A 23,758-nucleotide genomic window follows, 5' to 3' on the forward strand; every position below is an offset into this window, starting at 1 on the left:
AAGAGGCCAGATGAGATGTTCGGCTGCCTTCCAATCACACGGCCACCAGCAGGGAACGTGGGTAACAACACAATTAGGTGTAGGGGTGACTGTGGACAGCAAACATCAGCTGGGATTATGTCTGCTTGTGTGTCTGTTAGGTACAACGTAGATTCACTGCATATTGTTAAAAGCTAAATACTTACAAGAATCTACAGAATATACAGAAAATGGCCCAGATCAAAACGCCCTCTTACTAACTGCATCCCATGAAAATTTTATTTTAACGCTAACTTCACTTTAAGAACACCTTAACTCTGGGCACACTTACTTTGTGCAACAGTTAATCAGTAGGCTTCATTGAATATTTATGCATCTGAACGATTAAGTTTCCTATCAATGAATCCGTCTCTTGACTTACAAAATGTATAGTATAGTGCTCCACCTTATAGAAGAAATAAGTGTTATGAGCAAGCTTGGTTGACAATTGTGTGTTACATACATTTCCACACCAAGATTGAAAATATTGAATAACAGAAGAACACTGAATGGATTTTGTAGCCGCGCGGAATTAGCCGAGCGGTCTAGAACGCTGCAGTCTTGGACTGTGCGGCTGATCCCGGCGGAGGTTCGAGTCCTCCCTCGGGCATGGGTGTGTGTGTTTGTCCTTAGGATAACTTAGGTTAAGTAGTGTGTAAGCTTAGGGTCTGATGAAAAAAAAATGGTTCAAATGGCTCTGAGCAGTATGGGACTTAACTTCTGAGGTCATAAGTCCCCTAGAACTTAGAACTACTTAAACCTAACTAACCTAAGGACATCACAAACATCCATGCCCGAGGCAGGATTCGAACCTGCGACCGTAGCGGTCGCGCGGTTCCAGACTGTAGCGCCTAGAACCGCTCGGCCACCCCGGCCGGCTAGGGTCTGATGACCTTAGCAGTTAAGTCCCATAAGATTTCACACACATGTGAACATTTTTTTTTTTTTTTGGGTCTTGTAATGTCATTAACGGCTCCAAAGATCTCTATGTGAAGTTACCTCTTGCAACCTGAAAGAACCACATGAAAACGCTTCTAGCAATCTTGCGATGAATAAATAAGTGACGACAGTGGAAGCAATTCTCGGTTTATAAATACGTTTGCTGAACGGTAAAGGCCGGTCGGTGTGGCCCAGCGGTTCTAGGCGTTTCAGTGTGGAACCGCGCGACCGCTACGGTCGCAGGTTCGAATCCTGCCTCGGGCATGGATGCGTGTGATGTCCTTAGTTAGTTAGATTTAAGTAGTTCTAAGTTCTAGGGGACTGATTACCTCAGAAGTTAAGTCCCATAGTGCTCAGAGCCATTTGAACCATCATGGAAAAATCCCGAGTACCATACAACTGAGCACATCCCTTATCGTTAAATGTATGCTATTAGTTTAACAACGGCAAGGAGCGTAAATAAATTTAGAAAAAATCATGTCTAAACTACTGACTATTTCAACTCAAAACACAGCTCATAGTACATGGACGACATTTAATACTACATGAACCACATGGCACCCTACACCACTGCATAACAAGTATTTACCCGCATTCAAGAAGCCGATAGAAGTACCTAGTCGTTACATTATTTATTAAGGATTTATACTGAGGTTATCACCTTAAACTTGCACACCAAATATTGCTGAAATGTGCTGTTTATGTGTAGTTTTCACATAATGGCTTGGTAGTCAGGGGCTCTTATTGTTACCCAATCAATAATAATACTTAGAAAGTGTTTATTAAGTCGAAAGTCATACACATACTGTATGTAAGGAATAGGAGTGGACCCCAAACTGAACCCTGTGGCACTACCTTTCTTATCTGCCGATCTCTCTCCAGTAACCAAAGTTTTCTACCCTCGCAAGTTTGTTTCAGTTTTTCAGCACAGTTTTTTGCATTGTATTTGTTACAACATTTTTCAAACATACACTTTTTAAATAGGACAATGCCTATTGATACTAGCAGACTAAAATTTGGATAAATTAGAATGTTAGTGGTATTTGTTGCAGTATTCTAATGCGAGTCGCTTACAAGATATCGTATTTTGAAAAAATTCCACATCGACACTTGTTTGTGCCATTCGTCCTGTATAGTTGCTAGGTAGAATGTTGTTATGTTTGCTTATAGTGAGCTTGTATGTTCCTTGTGTACATTGTGACTTGAAAGTTAGTGTGTGATAGTGCAAACAGTTGGCCGTGAGTGGACGATGGGTTTTACAAATTCAGGCATATGAAGAGTGTAGGAGGAATGCAGTTTGTTCTTGGACGATGTAAGCGGCAGTATATCCCAATAGATGTCGATCATCTATGCAGTTATTTATCAACCTATTGAACCAGTTACGTGAAAGTGGTGGTGTAACAACTAGCCAGCGTAACAGAAGGAAACAAGTGACAGCAGAAGAGGGGAAAATTAACGTTCTTGCTGCTGTTGCAAGTGATCCCCACGTTAGCTCTCGCGGAATCTCACAAGGAAGTACCATGAGTCAGGCAATGTCCTAAGCATTCTCCATTCATATAGGTTCCAACCTTATCACATCTCCCTCCATCAAAGCTACATGGAAACGATTAACGATTATGAGAATTGTGTTAACTTACGTACAGGGGCATTAAGACGGATATTCCAGATATATCACAGATCTTGTTAAGCGATGAAGCCACATTCACCAGTCACGGCCAGATAAACATGCAATATTTGTCTGTTGACAGTGCCCGTTGACTTTGACAAGTGGAACGTCACCACCCATGGAGTGTAAACGTGTCGTGTGGGATAGTGAACCATCAGGTCATATCCCCATTTTTTACAGACGGAACACTGAACGCGCAAAGGCATCGCAGCCTCCTAATAGGCCATCTCTATGATACTAAAAGGCCTTGTGTGATACCAAAAATGCTCTGAGCACTATGGGACTTAACTGCTGAGGTCATCAGTCCACTAGAACTTAGAATTACTTAAACCTAACCAACCTAAGGACATCACACACATACATGCCCGAGGCAGGGTTCGAACCTGCGACCGTAGCGGCCGCGCGGTTCCAGACTGTTCTTCTTTTCGTTTGTATTTTTCCTTATCTCAATTGATAGGGATAGGAGGGTTAATAAGGTAAGTAAATCAATAAGGAATGACAATAAGGTAGGCAAATAAGTTTCTCAAACCTCTTGGGATAGTAAATAACTAAAATGTTACTCCAGGTCACTTTACAATGACTCTTCCAGTCACTGTTACGTGTCCTCACTTTCCTTCGAACAACCAGATGGATGGTACTTGTCATATAAACATTCGAAACAAATATACTCACGGCACCAAGAAGATCTAATGAATGCAATCTTTCGACAGCTACACTGTTCCTTCCGAAGAGTCGGCGGAAAACAAACTTGGTTTACATTTAAAAATAAGTCTTTTTTGGGAATTAATTTTGATGCGTACCACGCATTCGATATCAACGCCTGAAAAATCGGTGCTGAAAGTTGGTTATGAATTATGCTGTGAATAGTTATTGCATCCGTGCGGTTGTGCAATTCCCGCTGGGTTTCCGGAGACACACTGCAATTCTGAAGCCTGGAAATAAAGTTTTTAACCTGGCGATAGAAATAAACATCACGCGGCTGGCACACAGGTGTGCGCTTTGGCGGTATTACTTTTACTGTGCACGTCGGCTGACCCTCGCCATCTATAAACATTGTGTCATATATTGTAGTATTAATTTGTCGGCTCCAGGAATCGAATATTAGACAAAACTTGTTATCAGAAACGTGTGGTTTTAAAACATTCTCATGAAATGTTCTGTAAATCGCATTCGTCAGTTTCCCGGATTTGGAACAGGTAATGTAAACATTTTTCAACGAGTCGGTTAAACGATTGACCTTTTCTATAAAATGAACACCAAATGAAACATTGGAAATTGGAGTAACATTTTAGTTCTTTACTATCCCAAGAGGTTTGAGAAATTTATTTACCTAGTTATTATCATTCCTTATTGATTCACTTACCTTATTAAGCCTCCTATCCCTATCAATTGAGAAATGGAAAAATACAAACGAAAAGAAAAACATCCGCTCGGTTTCTTCGAGATTCGAACCCGGGTTCTCCGATTCCCAGCCAGTTACCTTGGCCGTTGCGCTATCGGTACTGTCGACGAAAAGTGTTTACCATGTGGCTACATAAGCGGCAGTTGTAAAAGTTTCTTACCTCGACTTCTGGAAAAGTATGCGTTTGCGGACCCCATACCTGATGATGAAAAATGCTCTATTTACAATTATCTATCGATCCCGCCAATATTGAGTCGATTGCTCGTTATAACCTTTAGGGGTGATTTTCTCAAAAACGCGGGGGTGTTGACCCAAAATATCTTAGATTCCTTCGTATTAGGTTGTACACAAGCGACCTGCCAAATTTGAGCCGAATCGGTTGGCCGTGTCTGAGGCCTTCCCCTTGTAAGACAATGTCGAAATGTCAGCCACATTATCTTTTCAGTTAGTTCGCCAGTCAAATGTTTCCCACGCACATAGTTCGCCGATTTTCGTTATTTGGCAAACTGGTTTTCTCCTAAATTTATGGGCTCCTTGACACCACAGTTGGAAGTTAACCTACGGGAGAGAAGTCGTGTGTGACATGTCTGTGAATCGTATACATTTTGTTCCGAGTGATGAGATCTATTTATTGATTACTTTAATTAGCATTCGCAAATAAAAGAACCCCTATCGTTGTCCTCGACGGTGAGTGTTTGTCAGTGACAAGGGTATCGTCAGCAGTGCCCAGGGAAATGTGATAGAACCACTCTTATTCTCAATACAAATAAATGATCGGTGAGCAGCGATCTGCTTCCTTGTTGAAGATGCTGTGGTGTATCGTCGTTCAGTGACTAGATGAATTAGATAAATTTTCTAATTCTTTCGATTAGTCGCCGCTTGCTCTAAATGTAGAAAAATGTAAATTAACGCAGATGAGAAGGAAAAAAATTTCGGAAAATGCGAATTATAATATTAGCACTGTGCTGCTTGGCACGTCGATTAAGTATCTAGGCGAATCGTTGCAGAGCGATATGAAATGGAACGAGCACTTAAGGACGGTAGTAGGGAAGGCGAATGTTCGGTTTACATCTACATCTACATCTACATGATTACTCTGCAATTCACATTTAAGTGCTGGGCAGAGGGTTCATCGAACCACAATCATACTATCTCTCTACCATTCCACTCCCGAACAGCGCGCGGGAAAAACGAACACCTAAACCTTTCTGTTCGAGCTCTGATTTCTCTTATTTTATTTTGATCATTCCTACCTATGTAGGTTGGGCTCAGCAAAATATTTTCGCATTCGGAAGAGAAAGTTGGTGACTGAAATTTCGTAAATAGATCTCGCCGCGACGAAAAACGTCTTTGCTTTAATGACTTCCATCCCAACTCGCGTATCATATCTGCCACACTCTCTCCCCTATTACGTGATAATACAAAACGAGCTGCCCTTTTTTGCACCCTTTCGATGTCCTCCGTCAATCCCACCAGGTAAGGATCCCATACCGCGCAGCAATATTCTAACAGAGGACGAACGAGTGTAGTGTAAGCTGTCTCTTTAGTGAACTTGTTGCATGTTCTAAGTGTCCTGCCAATGAAACGCAACCTATCTATGTGGTCTTTCCAACTGAAGTTGTTCGTAATTTTAACACCCAGGTACTTAGTTGAATTGACAGCATTGAGAATTGTACTATTTATCGAGTAATCGAATTCCAACGGATTTCTTTTAGAACTCATGTGGATCACCTCACACTTTTCGTTATTTAGCGTCAACTGCCACCTGCCACACCATACAGAAATCATTTTTAAATCGCTTTGCAACTGGTACTGGTCTTCGGATGACCTTACTAGGCGGTAAATTACAGCATCATCTGCGAACAACCTAAGAGAACTGCTCAGATTGTCACCCAGGTCATTTATATAGATCATGAACAGCAGAGGTCCCAGGACGCTTCCCTGGGGAACACCTGATATCACTTCAGTTTTACTCGATGATTTGCCGTTACTACCAACTGCGACCTTTCTGACAGGAAATCACGAATCCAGTCGCACAACTGAGACGATACCCCGTAGGCCCGCAGCTTGATTAGAAGTCGCTTGTGAGGAACGGTATCAAAAGCTTTCCGGAAATCTAGAAATACGGAATCAACTTGAGATCCCCTGTCGATAGCGGCCATTACTTCGTGCGAATAAAGAGCTAGCTGCGTTGCACAAGATCGATGTTTTCTGAAACCATGCTGATTACGTATCAATTGATCGTTCCCTTCGAGGTGATTCATAATGTTTGAATACAGTATATGCTCCAAAACCCTACTACAAACCGACGTCAATGATATAGGTCTGTAGTTCGATGGATTACTCCTACTACCCTTCTTAAACACTGGTGCGACCTGCGCAATTTTCCAATCTGTAGGTACAGATCTATCGGTGAGCGAACGATTGTATATGATTGCTAAGTTTACTGGGAGAATTCTAGGGAAGTGTAGCTCATCTACAAACTAGACTGCGTAATGAACACTAGTACGACATTCTTGAGTACATCTCGAGTATATGGGATCCCCACCATGTCGGATTAAATGAAAGCATCGAATCAGTTCCGAGGCTTGTTGCTAGTTTTGTTACCGGTAGGTTCGATCAACGAGCAAGCTTTACGGAGATGTTTCGTGAACTCAGATGGAAATTTCTGTAGGGAAGACGAAATTCTTTTCGAGAGGCGCTGCTGGGAAAATTTAGAGGAGCGGCATTTCAGGCTGTCTGCAAATCGATTTTACTGCTGGCAACGTACATTTCGCGTAAGGACCACGAAGATAAGAGAAATTAGGGCTCGTACGGAGCAATGAGTTAATATGTTCCCTGTTACATACAATAAACTAGCTCTCACCCCGTGGTGCCGCATGTCATTAGAATTCAGTGGCACACTATAATTTTGAAACAATTGCTAAACCTCTACCATGTTCCTGATGCGACGAGCGGTATTAGATATGCGACTGTGGGCTGTTACACTGGTTGCCTGAATCCGTTTGTCGTTGTTAACGACAGTTGGCTTACCGATTGTCGTTGTAGATTAGAGTCATAATAAGTGAGATTGGCAGTAGTTTTACACTAGCGTTGGATGTTAGTTTCTGGTTACCTGCGCAGTATTTTTCAGAAAGAGTGGACTAATCCTGAGACCCTAAGCCAAAGAATGGGAAGTCGACTTCTTCTGCCACTGTTTTCTGGTATCCAAAAAGAAGTTCTTCATATCGATCGCCTGGAAAAGGGAAATACAAAGACTGTCGAACACAATGGATGTGTTCTGGACCATATAGATGAAAAATTTCGTGAAAATAGGCCTGAATATCAGAAGAGAAATAAAATCTTCTTTCATAAGGATAGAGAGGAATCTAGCGTAGCCTTGTTAAAATACTAGGCTTGTCGAAGAGTCTAAGAGGTTTATGGGAGTTTCACATTATTGATATTGCACATGGCATTTTGTTTTATCCCTTCAAACAATTAATTGATTCTTTAGATGCCTGTAGATTATAAACGGACTAAATTTCAGTCGTTCCTATTGATTATTTTATGATATTGCACCTGCGTTCTTGTATTAGTGTGGTTACTGTCCATGCCGCTAGAGTTTATAAGAATGGACATGACAATTAAACGAAAGGAAAGAATGAAACCAGGAGCTGACACTGGCACATGACTCTCGAGTAGCACCAAGAGAATGGTTGGACTTATTGTGCCACTGATATGACAAAACCTAGGGAGTCCATTTCCACTAATCAGAGATTTGAGATTTAATCGAGGAACTTGGCTTTTAGTATAATGCACAGGAAAAGTACTTCATCACTTCTCCTCTCCTCGTCGGGAAAATACTGTCGATGGAATTCTATTGCTAAACCAGGATCCGACGGAGGTGCCTCTCCGTCGAACCCCATCTCACAACACTGCTTTAGCGATGTCGGATAGGATCCTTCGCAAAGATACTTGCTAGAGCATTCTATAGGCCGTGGCAGATTCAGCGTCGTGTCTTATTTTGCAGGCTTTGCAGACTCTGAAAATGTGTCTTCGCCGTGCTGCTCCACGATGCACTTCCATAGTATATCTCAGCGTAAATATAAAGTAAAAAGATTATCAAACTACATTTGACATATTGATGAAATGGCTTATTGAGTAATGGGTAAAATGGAAATTCCGTGTGGCTAGGGCCTCCCGTCGCGTAGACCGTTCGCCTAGTGCAAGTCTTTGGAATTGCCGCCACTTCGGCGACTTGCGTGTCGATGGGGATGAAATGATGATGATAAGGACAACACAACACCAAGTCCCTGAGCGGAGAAAATCTCCGACACAGCCGGGAACCTAACCCGGGCCGTTAGGTATGACATTCCGTCGCGCTGACCACTCAGTTACCAGGGGCGGACGAGTAACGGGTAAACTACTCCAATACCACGACTTGGCTTTTCGTGGCGTTAAACGCAATTCGTTACTGGGTCTAGGCGTCTTTCAGACGGTGATTAAAAACCACTGACCATCTACATCTGGTGAGAAAAATAGTGTCGCCCACTTAGATCCTCTCATTACTCTCTGCATTGTCTGTGTAGATGGAATACAGTATGGGGCCCGAGTATTGAACCTTGCGGTACTCCAGCTGTTAATCTTCTGATGGAGGCGGTTGATTCGCCTGCGTTCACGACGAACGGCCGCCCCTGAAAATAGCCTGCTATAAATTTTATGTAGAGTTAGTGGGTTTTGTTGCTGTGCGGCGGCAAGATTTACAGAGCATTGTGAATAATCACTGTAACCTCGTCACAAGCTAACGGCTCTGTTTCCGGACTGGCAGTGTGTTACATCTGTTTCGCAGTAGGTTTGTCTCTGAGCCGCTGTTGAGAACTGTAAGCTGCGATACTAAACGCGAGGTAACACATTTACATGCCGAAACCTCGGGAACGGATTGTCCTTTAAATCGGTCATCCGTGATCTGCGCACCACTGTCAGACCGAAGGCCAGTGGGGGTCTGACGAATTTCTAATTACATCACACTGCTCCACTCACCGTGACGACAGGAGAGCTCTCTCTCCTCAACTCAGTGGATATCTCTAATTCAGTTGCTGATGTGTGTAATCCGATCGACAAAACCAGTTTACAAGCATACGATAATAATACAATTATTATCGTTATTCTGGCCACAGACGGGAGAATTGGGCTCGACCGACCACCGTATAATCCATCGCCCAATGGCGTCATACGGATGCGGTATGGAGCCGCGGCTTCACCACACCACAGTCCCGGTTACTATCGGGTTAGTAGAGCTGGTGCCACAACTACTAGGTCAAGTAGCTCCTCAGTTGGCATTCGACGGCTGGGTACACACCGTTCCAGTCCTCCGACCAAGGAAAAATACCTGACACTACCTGGAGTCGAACCCAGGTCCTCTGCGTGGCAGTCAGTCACTCTGACCACTCAGATACGGAAGCGGACTACAAGCGTACAATCACCAGAAAAAAATGGTTTATTGTAACTGATCAGAGGCGATTCTAGAAGTCGGTCAAGGAGGGTGGGGGGCTAATGAGGGGGGGGGGGGTGTTTGGAGGAATGGAATATGGCTTAAAAAAAGGAGAGGGCTAATGGGGGGGGGGCGGTGTGTTTGGGGAAATGGAATATGGCTTCGAAAAAGGTGAGTAGGGGTCCTCCACCTACAAATTGGAAAAATTTGGTTTTGCTTAAAGTAGTTTTTGGTGACTGTTTTGGGGTTCAGGGTAAAAAAATGTGCGTTAATAAATAATAAGACGTCCATTTTAAGTTAAATGATATTTACTGGTTTAGATAGTAAGCTGTTTGCCGCTCTTATTCTTTCGTTAAAATGTGTTAGAAATACAATTCAACCCATATTGCTACATAATTATAAAAAAAAGATTGAATATGTTGGGGTAATACATTCGCTGATTTCTGAAGTCATTTTATCCAGCGTAATATGATACTCCTTTGGGGGGGGGGAGGCTATAGCCACCATAGCCTCCCTCCCCCCTTCCTACCGCCCCTGTAACTAATCGCGGATGTAAACATTGTCAGTCTAAGGTTCCTGGTACGATCAAAGGGAATTTTTAAAACTGATGTTAGCTATTCCATCTTTCGTCAAGAAGTGCATAGCGACTACGAAAGTCCTTTTGCGAAGTGTATTAATTCCCTCTGTCGCAGTTGATACTTTTGTTTCGTTAATGAAAATGAAATGTTGTGTGGCTAGGGGCTCCCGTCGGGTAGACCGGTCACCTGGTGCAAGTTTCTTAAGTGACGCCACTTCGACGACTTGCGCGTCGATGGGGGTGAGATGATGATGAGTAAGACAACACAGCACCCAAACCCTGAGTGGAGAAAACCTCCGACCCACCACGGAATCGAACCCGGGCCTCTCAGCCTGGTTTTCCGTCGCACTGACCACTCAGCTACCGAGGTGGACGTTTCGTTAATAACATTCGAGGATCATTCTGTAATGAAACATGCACACAAGGTACAACGGCTATAAGTGCAAATAATTCTCATGGTGACGGTGTAATGAAAAACATTACATGAGTATTCAGCGGATGGATACTGACGCCGTTCACACAGCCAACAAATGCTCGCCCGTATTGGGTACGGGCATAGTACTGTAAGGGTGAAGCGATTCATGTAATTACTCTAACCAAAGATAGTTCCATTTTCACTCATACTTATTGTTATAAAAAAGGACTAAAATAAAGCAAAAACATTAATTATGATTGAAACCGTCACTTCTCCAAGCCGATAGATAAGAGGATATTGGACTAAAGATTACGTACAATATTCCGTTAAAATGAGAACAATACGGTGCGGCACAGTGCGGGGGACAGAGAAGGGGAAAGCATCTGGAACCAAACTCTCGTTTCACCGGAAAGGATTAAACATACGATTTCGACCCGGACATCGACAATTGTGGGGTAAATGGAAACACGTACTGTAGCCCAACTACTTCAGTCGTGAACAAGCCATCGTTCACAACATAATTCGAAGCAAAATCCCCTAAACTCTAGAAGAATTAGAACAAATCGCGTACCACTGACCTGACAATATCAAACCGCAATCACACTGGCCGCGATACAAGACGCTTGACTGCAACGTAAGTAGTTGCAGATGCCGAGGTTAAAGCCATCTGCAGAAGACGTGCCTCGGCAAAAGTGCACGCTGAAGAGCCAGTAGAAAGGTTTCGGAGAATACTCTGTCCAAAAATCCGCCGAAGAGACCCCACAAGAGTAACTCTGCCCAGAGCTCTGTGCAGAGAAGCCACCAAAAACTGTCTATTTGCCAATCCGCAATGTTATTAAAAGAGCTCCCACTGCGATGCAGCGTAACAAGCCTTGCCCTCCATCCTCCGAAAATTTTATTTACCCTCCAGCCAATCTCTGAATTATGCAAGTGTAAACAAAACGTTAACGATCTGGTATAGATTAAGACTCGCGAAAAATGTTGCAGCTCAGACAAGTGCGAGCAAACCTATGGTCATTTTCCTGGAAAGAAGGCGTCCTGATTCCCATGGTGTCTACCTTTTAGGCATCGACAAATTGTAGTGTCTCCGATCTGTACGGAATGAGATGGTTCTTCATCTACATCTACATCCGTCCTCCGCAAGAAACCGTACGGCTCGTGGCGGGAGGTGGGGGGTGGGTACCCTGTACCGCTACTGGTCATTTCCTTTACTTAAATGTAACTCCATCCTGGGTTCAGGAGCGTGGGACAGTGGCTGCTCCATGAAATGTCACAATACTGGCGGCCGCGGTGGCCGAGCGGTTCTAGGGGCTTCAGTCCGGAACCGCTCGACTGCTAAGGCCGCAGGTTCGAATCCTGCCTCGGGCATGGATGTGTGTGATGTCCTTAGTTTAGTTAGGTTTAACTAGTTCTAAATTATAGGGGACTAATGACGTCAGATGTCAAGTCCCAAAGTGCTCAGAGCCATTTGAACCACCACCTCTTCTCCCCTTGCTGGCCTAGTAATGGCGGTAAAAATTTTGTCACAACACTGAACCAACAGCCGTTTTATTGATATTGTTTTATTAGGCAACGAGTTGCGACTTTCCAATCACGTCATCTTCAGGTTTGTCGAACGAATGACATCAAGTACCACTCGTTCATGTACAAGACAAGACAAGAATACTCGTATCTGGTATACACAAGCTCATGAAGTTCGGACATCTACGGAACCATATACGAATATTGGTGCCCTTGTCTTATACACGCACGTGTTGTACTTTGCGTCATTGATGCGACAGGTCTGAAGATGATGTGATTGGAACGTCGAAACTGATTTCCTAATATAACAGTATCATTATAACAGGTTTTGGTAGAGTATTATTGCATTTCCCGCGTCCGGCCATCCTGATTTAGGTTTTCCGTGATTTCCCTAAATCGCTCCAGGCAAATACCGGGATGGTTCCTTTGAAAGGGCACGGCCGACTTCCTTCCCCATCCTTCCCTAATCCGATGAGACCGATGACCTCGCTGTTTGGTCTCTACCCCCAAACAACCCAACCCCATCCTGTTCCACTCGCAAATAGAACGAGGGAAAAATTACTATCTATATGCTTTCGTATGAGCCCTAATTTTGTCTTATCTTCGTGTCCTTAAGCGAAATATATGTTGGTGACAGTAGAATTTTTCTACAGTCATCTTCAGATGCCGGTTCTCTATATTTTCTCAGTAGTGCTTCTCCAACAGAACTTCGCCTTCCCACCAGGGATACCCATTTGAGTTGCTGAAGCATTTCGGAAACACTTGCATGTTGTTGGAACCTAGTGGTGACAAATCTAGCAGTCCGCATCTGAATTGCTTCAATTCCTTCCTTTAATCCGACCTGGTACGGATCCCAAACACTGGAGCAGAACTCGAGAATAGATCTCACTGGCGTCCTGTATGCTGTCTCCTTTACAGATGGACCACACGTTCCCAAAATTAGCCTTCCCTACCACACATCTTCACCTGTTCGTTCCATTTCATATCGCTTTGCAACGTTACGTCCAGATATTAAACGACTTAACTGAGTCCAGCTGGAGACCAGTAAACTGTATCCGAACATAACAGGTTTGCTCTTCCTACTCAGCCGGCCGGAGTGGCTGTGCGGTTCTAGGTGCTACAACCTGGAACCGCGCGATCGCTACGGTCGCAGGTTCGAATCCTGCCTCGGGTATGGATGTGTGTGATGTCCTTAGGTTAGTTAGGTTTAAGTAGTTCTAAGTTCTAGGGGACTGATGACCTCAGCAGTTAAGTCCCATAGTGCTCAGAGCCATTTGAACCATCCTTCCTACTCATCAGAATTGACTTACATTCTTCCACATTTAGAGCTAGCTGTCATTCATGACACCAACTAGAAATTGTGTGTAAGTCGTCTTGTATCTTCCCGCAGTCACTCAACGTCGACCGTACACCGCAGCATCAACATCAGATAACCGCAGATTTCTGTCCACCCTGTCCGCCACATCATTTATGTATACAGAGAACAACACCTGTCCTGTCACATTTCCCTAGCGCACTACTTACGATAACCTTGTCTCTGATGAATGTACTGTGTTCTATTGGTTAAGAAATCTTCGAGCCACTTACATATCTGTGAAGTTATTCTACACTCCTGGAAATGGAAAAAAGAACACATTGACACCGGTGTGTCAGACCCACCATACTTGCTCCGGACACTGCGAGAGGGCTGTACAAGCAATGATCACACGCACGGCACAGCGGACACACCAGGAACCGCGGTGTTGGCCGTCGAATGGAGCTAGCTGCGCAGCATTTGTGCACCGCCGCCGTCAGTGTCAGCCAGTTTGCCGTGGCATACGGAGCTCCATCGCAGTCTTTAACACTGGTAGCATGCCGCGACAGCGTGGACGTGAACCGTATGTGCAGTTGACGGACTTTGAGCGAGGGCGTATAGTGGGCATGCGGGAGGCCGGGTGGACGTACCGCCGAATTGCTCAACACGTGGGGCGTGAGGTCTCCACAGTACATCGATGTTGTCGCCAGTGGTCGGCGGAAGGTGCACGTGCCCGTCGACCTGGGACCGGACCGCAGCGACGCACGGATGCACGCCAAGACCGTAGGATCCTACGCAGTGCCGTAGGGGACCGCACCGCCACTTCCCAGCAAATTAGGGACACTGTTGCTCCTGGGGTATCGGCGAGGACCATTCGCAACCGTCTCCATGAAGCTGGGCTACGGTCCCGCACACCGTTAGGCCGTCTTCCGCTCACGCCCCAACATCGTGCAGCCCGCCTCCAGTGGTGTCGCGACAGGCGTGAATGGAGGGACGAATGGAGACGTGTCGTCTTCAGCGATGAGAGTCGCTTCTGCCTTGGTGCCAATGATGGTCGTATGCGTGTTTGGCGCCGTGCAGGTGAGCGCCACAATCAGGACTGCATACGACCGAGGCACACAGGGCCAACACCCGGCATCATGGTGTGGGGAGCGATCTCCTACACTGGCCGTACACCACTGGTGATCGTCGAGGGGACACTGAATAGTGCACGGTACATCCAAACCGTCATCGAACCCATCGTTCTACCATTCCTAGACCGGCAAGGGAACTTGCTGTTCCAACAGGACAATGCACGTCCGCATGTATCCCGTGCCACCCAACGTGCTCTAGAAGGTGTAAGTCAACTACCCTGGCCAGCAAGATCTCCGGGTCTGTCCCCCATTGAGCATGTTTGGGACTGGATGAAGCGTCGTCTCACGCGGTCTGCACGTCCAGCACGAACGCTGGTCCAACTGAGGCGCCAGGTGGAAATGGCATGGCAAGCCGTTCCACAGGACTACATCCAGCATCTCTACGATCGTCTCCATGGGAGAATAGCAGCCTGCATTGCTGCGAAAGGTGGATATACACTGTACTAGTGCCGACATTGTACATGCTCTGTTGCCTGTGTCTATGTGCCTGTGGTTCTGTCAGTGTGATCATGTGATGTATCTGACCCCAGGAATGTGTCAATAAAGTTTCCCCTTCCTGGGACAATGAATTCACGGTGTTCTTATTTCAATTTCCAGGAGTGTATATGCTCGTACCTTAGTTAACAGCCTGCAATGAAGTACCGTGTCAAGTGATTTACGGAAATCTGGAAATATGACATTTGTCAGTTGCCCTTCATCCATAGTTCGCCGTATATAATGTGAGAAAAGTGCAAGCCGAGTTTCGCACGAGCGATGCTTTCTAAAATCCTGCGGATTCGTGGGCATTAGCTTCACGGTCTCAAGAATGTTTATTATATTCAAACTGGATGTTCAAGGATTTTGCAACACCTGCAACATCTCCAAGACCTGCCGACAAAAAGACACAGCGGCACTTCTTCAGATAACGGGACGAAAATTCCACAAGTTTAACTCTTTCCTTTCCTTATCTCTCCCGTGATATTTTTTATTTTAAAAAAGGCGCTCGAAATTGTGAATTTTGTTTTCCACTCGGATGTCGACCCTCCTTCGACACGATTTTTCGCAGTTCTCACGTGGTCCGTTCTCGAATCTGACTGCACTAGCGCTTCCGTTTAAGGAAGCCTGTGTTAACTTCGTGTCGAACTGTAGCAGTTGTGTTGAGAGAAAGGGTGAAACTGCTACGTTCAAGTTAGTGCGTGCAAAGTGGTTAATTCTCCACGTTCATTCCTTTCTGAGAGAGGGATTGTAGAGCTTTTAGAGGAACCTTTAAATGAAAACAAGAATAACAATGATTCTTATGTTGAGAGTCATTCACTGGTAAACAATTCGTATAATATGACGATGAAAACAATCTACCCTGAAGTATGTTATCTTGCAGAATGATGTAGTCCGTCAACATTCCTGGGTGTTTGGACTTGATACCGTGTGCGATTTCTGCAAAAGTATCCACGTACTGCTGTGCGTTGTTGCCGCGCGTGCCGCAAAGTCATTAAGCAATGTATCGACGGACAGCAACACTCTGTTGCAGGATAAGGGTCATTTCACACTTGTCCAGTAGCCATGTAAACGACGTCGGATGCCTAGCTGTCGGGTAGACACTTTTCGTATCAACAGGACTGCTGTGAAACGACGCGGTGGCCTGTTCCGACAGTGCCTGACAGGCTGTAGCGACAGCCGTAAGACAGACGTTCCTCAAGTTTGACGTAGAGCCAAACGAACGAATCGCAAAAAGAAGTTGCGTGCGTCTTCTTTTACACTGAAGCGCCAAAGAAACTGGTATAGGCATGCATATTCAAATACACAGATATGTAAATAGGCAGAATACGGAACTGCGGTCGGCAACGCCTATACAAGACAAAACATGTCTAGTGCAGTTGTTAGATCTGTTACTGCTGTTACAATGGCAGGTTATCAAGATTTAAGTGAGTCTGAAAGTGGTGGTATAGTCGGCACACGGGCGATGGGACGCAGCATCTATGAAGTAGCGATGATGTGGGGATTTTCCCGTATCATTTCACGAGTGTACCGTGAATATTAGGATACCAGTAAAACATCAAATATCCGACATCTGCAAGAACGGGACCAACTACGACTGAAGACAATCGCTCAACGTCACAGAAGTGCAGCCCTTCCGCAAATTGCTGCAGATGTCAATGCAGGGCCGTCAATGAGGGTCAGCGTGAGAACCATTCAACGAAATATCATCGATCTGGGCTTTCGGAGCCGAAGGGCCACTGGTGTACCCCTAATGACTGCACGACACAAAGTTTTACATCTCGCCTGGGTCCGTCAACATCGACATTAGACTGTTTATGACTGGAAACATATTGCCTGGTCGGACGAGTCTCGTTTCAAATTGTATCGAGCGAATGAGCGTGTACAGGTATGGAGACAACCTCATGAAACCACAGACCCTGCATGTCAGCAGGGGACTTTTCAAACTGGTTGATGGTCTGTAATGGTGTAGCGCGTTTGTACTTGGAGTGATATGGGACTGATACGCCTAGGTAAGTCTCTGACAGGTGACATATACGTAAGCATCCTGCCTGATCACCTGCATCCATCCATGTCCATTGTGCATTCCGACGGACTTGGGCAATTCGAGCAGGATAAAGCGATGCCCTGCACGTCCAGAATTGCTAAAGGGTGGCTCCAGGAACTCTGTTCTGGGTTTAAACACTTCCGCTTGCCACATAACTCCCCGGATGCGAATATTATTGAGCATATCTGTGATGCCTTGCAACGTGTTGTTCAGAAGAGACTCCATCCCATCGTACTCTTGCGGATTAATGGACAGCCCTGCAGGATTCATGGCGTCAATTTTCTCTAGCAGTACTTCAGACATTAGTCGAGTCCATGCCACATCGTGTTTCGGCACTTCTGCGTGCTCTCGTGGGCCCTATACGATCTTAGGCAGGCTTGCGCCATAGGGTGGTGGGGTTTCGGGTTCCGCTGGATAGGTCAGGAGTCCACTACACGCAGCAAGCGGCTACACGGGTAGCAGGGGTTGTGTGGCGTGGACTGGGCGGTTTTTTAGGTTAGATGGCCTCGGGCAAGTACAGAAAGGGCAACAGCCTCAAAGGGTGCGGAGCAAAGTCAGGACATGCGGGGACCAAGCAGCAATCGGTATTGTAATTGTAAACTGTCGAAGCTGCGTTGGTAAAGTACCGGAACTTCAAGCGCTGATAGAAAGCACCGAAGCTGAAATCGTTATAGGTACAGAGAGCTGGCTTAAGCCAGAGATAAATTCTGCCGAAATTTTTACAGAGGTACAGACGGTGTTTAGGAAGGATAGATTGCATGCAACCGGTGGTGGAGTGTTTGTCGCTGTTAGTAGTAGTTTATCCTGTAGTGAAGTAGAAGTGGATAGTTCCTGTGAATTATTATGGGTGGAGGTTACACTCAACAACCGAGCTGGGTTAATAATTGGCTCCTTTTACCGACCTCCCGACTCAGCAGCGTTAGTGGCAGAACAACTGAGAGAAAATTTGGAATACATTTCGCATAAATTTCCTCAGCATGTTATAGTCTTAGGTGGAGATTTCAATTTACCAGATATAGACTGGGACACTCAGATGTTTAGGACGGGTGGTAGGGACAGAGCATCGAGTGACATTATACTGAGTGCACTATCCGAAAATTACCTCGAGCAATTAAACAGAGAACCGACTCGTGGAGATAACATCTTGGACCTACTGATAACAAACAGACCCGAACTTTTCGACTCTGTAAGTGCAGAACAGGGAATCAGTGATCATAGGGCCTTGTAGCATCCCTGAATATGGAAGTTAATAGGAATATAAAAAAAGGGAGGAAGGTTTATCTGTTTAGCAAGAGTAATAGAAGGCAGATTTCAGACCACCTAACAGATCAAAACGAAAATTTCTGTTCCGACACTGACAATGTTGAGTGTTTATGGAAAAAGTTCAAGGCAATCGTAAAATGCGTTTTAGACAGGTACGTGCCGAGTAAAACTGTGAGGGACGGGAAAAACCCACCGTGGTACAACAACAAAGTTAGGAAACTACTGCGAAAGCAAAGAGAGCTTCACTCCAAGTTTAAACGCAGCCAAAACCTCTCAGACAAACAGAAGCTAAGCGATGTCAAAGTTAGCGTAAGGAGGGCTATGCGAGAAGCGTTCAGTGAATTCGAAAGTAAAATTCTATGTACCGACTTGACAGAAAATCCTAGGAAGTTCTGGTCTTACGTTAAATCAGTAAGTGGCTCGAAACAGCATATCCAGACACTCCGGGATGATGATGGCATTGAAACAGAGGATGACACGCGTAAAGCTGAAATACTAAACACCTTTTTCCAAAGCTGTTTCACAGAGGAAGACCGCACTGCAGTTCCTTCTCTAAATCCTCGCACAAACGAAAAAATGGCTGACATCGAAATAAGTGTCCAAGGAATAGAAAAGCAACTGGAATCACTCAACAGAGGAAAGTCCACTGGACCTGACGGGATACCAATTCGATTCTACACAGAGTACGCGAAGGAACTTGCCCCCCTTCTAACAGCCGTGTACCGCAAGTCTCTAGAGGAACGGAGGGTTCCAAATGATTGGAAAAGAGCACAGGTAGTCCCAGTCTTCAAGAAGGGTCGTCGAGCAGATGCGCAAAACTATAGACCTATATCTCTGACGTCGATCTGTTGTAGAATTTTAGAACATGTTTTTTGCTCGAGTATCATGTCGTTTTTGGAAACCCAGAATCTACTATGTAGGAATCAACATGGATTCCGGAAACAGCGATCGTGTGAGACCCAACTCGCGTTATTTGTTCATGAGACCCAGAAAATATTAGATACAGGCTCCCAGGTGGATGCTATTTTTCTTGACTTCCGGAAGGCGTTCGATACGGTTCCGCACTGTCGCCTGATAAACAAGGTAAGAGCCTGCGGAATATCAGACCAGCTGTGTGGCTGGATTGAGGATTTTTTAGCAAACAGAACACAGCATGTTGTTATCAATGGAGAGACGTCTACAGACGTTAAGGTAACCTCTGGCGTGCCACAGGGGAGTGTTATGGGACCATTGCTTTTCACAATATATATAAATGACCTAGTAGATAGTGTCGGAAGTTCCATGCGGCTTTTCGCGGATGATGCTGTAGTATACAGAGAAGTTGCAGCATTAGAAAATTGTGGCGAAATGCAGGAAGATCTGCAGCGGATAGGCACTTGGTGCAGGGAGTGGCAACTGTCCCTTAACATAGACAAATGTAATGTATTGCGAATACATAGAAAGAAGGATCCTTTATTGTATGATTATATGATAGCGGAACAAACACTGGTAGCAGTTACTTCTGTAAAATATCTGGGAGTATGCGTGCGGAACGATTTGAAGTGGAATGATCATATAAAATTAATTGTTGGTAAGGCGGGTACCAGGTTGAGATTCATTGGGAGAGTGCTTAGAAAATGTAGTCCAGCAACAAAGGAGGTGGCTTACAAAACACTCGTTCGACCTATACTTGAGTATTGCTCATCAGTGTGGGATCCGTACCAGATCGGGTTGACGGAGGAGATAGAGAAGATCCAAAGAAGAGCGGCGCGTTTCGTCACAGGGTTATTTGGTAACCGTGATAGCGTTACGGAGATGTTTAATAAACTCAAGTGGCAGACTCTGCAAGAGAGGCGCTCTGCATCGCGGTGTAGCTTGCTCGCCAGGTTTCGAGAGGGTGCGTTTCTGGATGAGGTATCGAGTATATTGCTTCCCCCTACTTATACCTCCCGAGGAGATCACGAATGTAAAATTAGAGAGATTAGAGCGCGCACGGAGGCTTTCAGACAGTCGTTCTTCCCGCGAACCATACGCGACTGGAACAGGAAAGGGAGGTAATGACAGTGGCACGTAAAGTGCCCTCCGCCACACACCGTTGGGTGGCTTGCGGAGTATGAATGTAGATGTAGATGTAGATGTGTAGCAAAAATGATTCAAATGTCTCTGAGCACTATGGGACTTAACATCTGAGGTCATCAGTCCCCTAGATTTAGAACTATGTAAACCCAACTAACCTAAGGACATCACACACAACCATGACCGAGGCAGGATTCAAACCTGCGGCCATAGCACCCGCATGGTTCCGGACTGAAGGGCCCAGAACCCCTCGGCCACAGCGGTCGGCCAGGTGTACCAGTTTCTTTGGCTCTTCAGTGTATATTCGCCTCGAAGAAAAGAAGTAAATATGATCTAGATGCTTCATCCTGTCGTAAGATACAATGTTTGGGTATTATTCATACTTTTTCAGTAATTGAAAAACGAAGATTATAAATTTTCCCGATAGTTTAGGGTGAGCATGCAGACTTTTTACGATCTACTTGTAAGACTAACGTAGAAACACATCGCTCAAACAATGTATCCAATGAATACACGTGTTGGCAGTCAGGATCAGGGGAATTTTATTGTAATACCTATTGCTGTTTCAAATCACTTTAATGAATTGTACAGTATTATGTATATGGAGGGTATTTAAGAACTAAAGACATATATAGTAAAACAGAAAATTGTTACAGACAAAAACCTTAAATGCAAAACAATGTCTAAGTAAAAACTTTAAATATTTGATTTAGAAATTGAATGAATTAAGTGATGAGGTTTCGGAACGGTCTGAGACAGCAGACGATGCGCAGACTGTTCCTTTGCCACCTTGGTAAGGGGCTGTAACGGGGCTGTGGTGGCTTCCATGTGCTGAATGGTGGCTGTGGACATACTATCCACACTTGCATTTACTGGCGTTTTTGCTTTTTTTTTTTATTTCGGAAACGATTTGTGACACTCTCAGATGGAATTTCACTATTTCATCGCCCCAGAATTGTCTAAGGACGGCGTTATACCATTGAAAAGCGGCCCTCCACCGGCAATTACGCGACCATTACTCGGCAAGCGGCCGCTTCCTGCTTGCGTTCCAGTGCTATCCGGTTTTTGCTTCAAGGCACCAATTACTTAAAGTTCAACTGGGTCTCGGTTACTTCCTTTGGTTTAACGTAATGTTGGTTTCTACAATGTTTTAACATCCTTCATGATGAAAACACATGACAACAGGTATAATTTAACACGAAAGAACACAAAAGTACTGGAGACTACAACAACAAACGTCAAATACCGCCAGACGAGAACGCCAATCTATCGTAGCCCCTACACAGAGTACGCGAAGGAACTTGCCCCCGTTCTTGCAGCGGTGTACCGTAGGTCTCTAGAAGAGCGTAGCGTTCCAAAGGATTGGAAAAGGGCACAGATCATCCCAGTTTTCAAGAAGGGACGTCGAATAGGTGTGCAGAACTATAGACCTATATCTCTAACGTCTATCAGTTGTACAATTTTGGAACACGTATTATGTTCGAGTATAATGACTTTTCTGGAGACTAGAAATCTACTCTGTAGTAATCAGCACGGGTTTCGAAAAAGACGATCGAGTGAAACCCAGCTCGCGCTATTCGTCCACGAGACTCATAGGGCCATAGACACGGGTTCCCAGGTAGATGCGGTGTTTCTTGACTTCCGCAAGGCGTTCGATATAGTTCCCCACAGTCGTTTAATGAACAAAGTAAGAGCATATGGACTATCAGACCAATTGTGTGATTGGATTCAAGAGGTCCTAGATAACAGAACGCAGCATGTCATTCTCAATGGAGAGAAGTCTTCCGAAGTAAGAGTGATTTCAGGTGTGCTGCAGGGGAGTGTCGTAGGACCGTTGCTATTCACAATATACATAAATGACCTTGTGGATGACGTCGGAAGTTCACTGATGCTCTATGCGGATGATGCTGTGGTATATCGAGAGGTTGTAACAATGGAAAATTGTACTGAAATGCAGGAGGATCTGCAGCGAATTGACGCATGGTGCAGGGAATGGCAATTGAATCTCAATGTAGACAAGTGTAATGTGCTGCGAATACATAGAAAGAAAGATCCCTGATCATTTAGCTACAATATAGCAGGTCAGCAACTGGAAGCAGTTAATTCCATAAATTATCTTGGAGTACGCATTAGGAGTAATTTAAAATGGAATGATCATATAAAGTTGATCGTCGGTAAAGCGGATGCCAGACTGAGATTCATTAGAAGAATCCTAAGGAAATGCAATCCGAAAACAAAAGAAGTAGGTTACAGTACGCTTGTTCGCCAACTGCTTGAATACTGCTCACCAGTGTGGGATCCGTACCAGATAGGGTTGTTCGTTACAAGATCATTTAGTAATCGCGGAAGCGTTACGGAGATGATAGATAAACTCCAGTGGAAGACTCTGCAGGAGACACGATCAGTAGCTCGGTACGGGCTTTTGTTAAAGTTTCGAGAACATACCTTCACCGACGAGTCCAGCAGTATATTGCTCCCTCCTACGTATATCTCGCGAAGAGACCATGAGGATAAAATCAGAGAGATTAGAGCCCACACAGAAGCATACAGACAATCCTTCTTTCCACGAACAATACGAGACTGGAATAGAAGGGAGAACCCATAGAGGTACTCAAGGTACGCTCCGCCACACACCGTCAGGTGGCTTGCGGAGTATGGATGTAGATGTAGATGCAGATGTAGATGCGATTGGTCGGATCGTTTGTCATCTCCGGCGGCCGGCTGTTGCCGTGTGAGCTACCGGATTGCCAAAGCAGCAGCATGGCAACCGTGTACCGTGGAGCCGGCACCGGGAAAGTGTGAAGTGCCTCAAACACTGTACATCCCGACAACCGTGTACCGGCGCCATTTACATGGCAACCGGTCAAGTGTGAAACGACCGTAATGCCCGCTCACATGTTGCCCAGGTTGTTTTGACTGTGTCGCTGAAGTTCTGCAGGGAGGGCCTTACACATCTTCCATTCAATCCCGAAATCTACCCATGCTATTTCCATATTTTTGGAGCCCTAAAGAGAGACATTCGCGGCAGTCGATTTGCTTCGAACGAAGAGGTGCGCATGTGTACAATCATTGTCCCGCAGACAACCATAAACATTTTTCCATGAAGACAAAAATGGCTCGGAGCACTATGGGACTTAACTGCTGAGGTCATGAGTGCCCTAGAACGTAGAACTACTTAAACCTAACTAACCTAAGGACATCACATCCATGCCCGAGGCAGGATTCGAACCTGCGACCGTAGCGGTCGCGCGGTTCCAGACTGTAGCACCTAGAACCGCTTGGTCACTAGGGTCGGCCCATGAAGACATTCACTGTCTCAGTAGGATAAATGGAGTAACAATTATGGCTGTTACTTTTGATATAATAAATAGTTTACTTACTTTTTTCCATCTGACTCGTTTTCCACTTGAATAAAAGCGTACTTTCAGTTTTAATGTACATCCTAATTCTCTGTCAGTGGCCTCATTATTTCGACAAAGAGACT

The 23,758-nt window shown here is 45.0% G+C and overlaps 1 protein-coding gene across 1 annotated transcript in view; it reads left to right on the forward strand.

Moving 5' to 3' along the window:
• The window catches only part of LOC126260547 (protein nervous wreck), a 778,787-nt gene that overhangs the window by 493,399 nt on the left and 261,630 nt on the right, over positions 1-23,758 (forward strand). The gene's annotated exons all lie outside the window — the stretch shown is intronic.

This window comes from Schistocerca nitens, chromosome 5 (assembly GCF_023898315.1).
Source record: "Schistocerca nitens isolate TAMUIC-IGC-003100 chromosome 5, iqSchNite1.1, whole genome shotgun sequence".
In the NCBI taxonomy this organism is placed as follows: Eukaryota; Metazoa; Arthropoda; class Insecta; order Orthoptera; family Acrididae; genus Schistocerca; species Schistocerca nitens.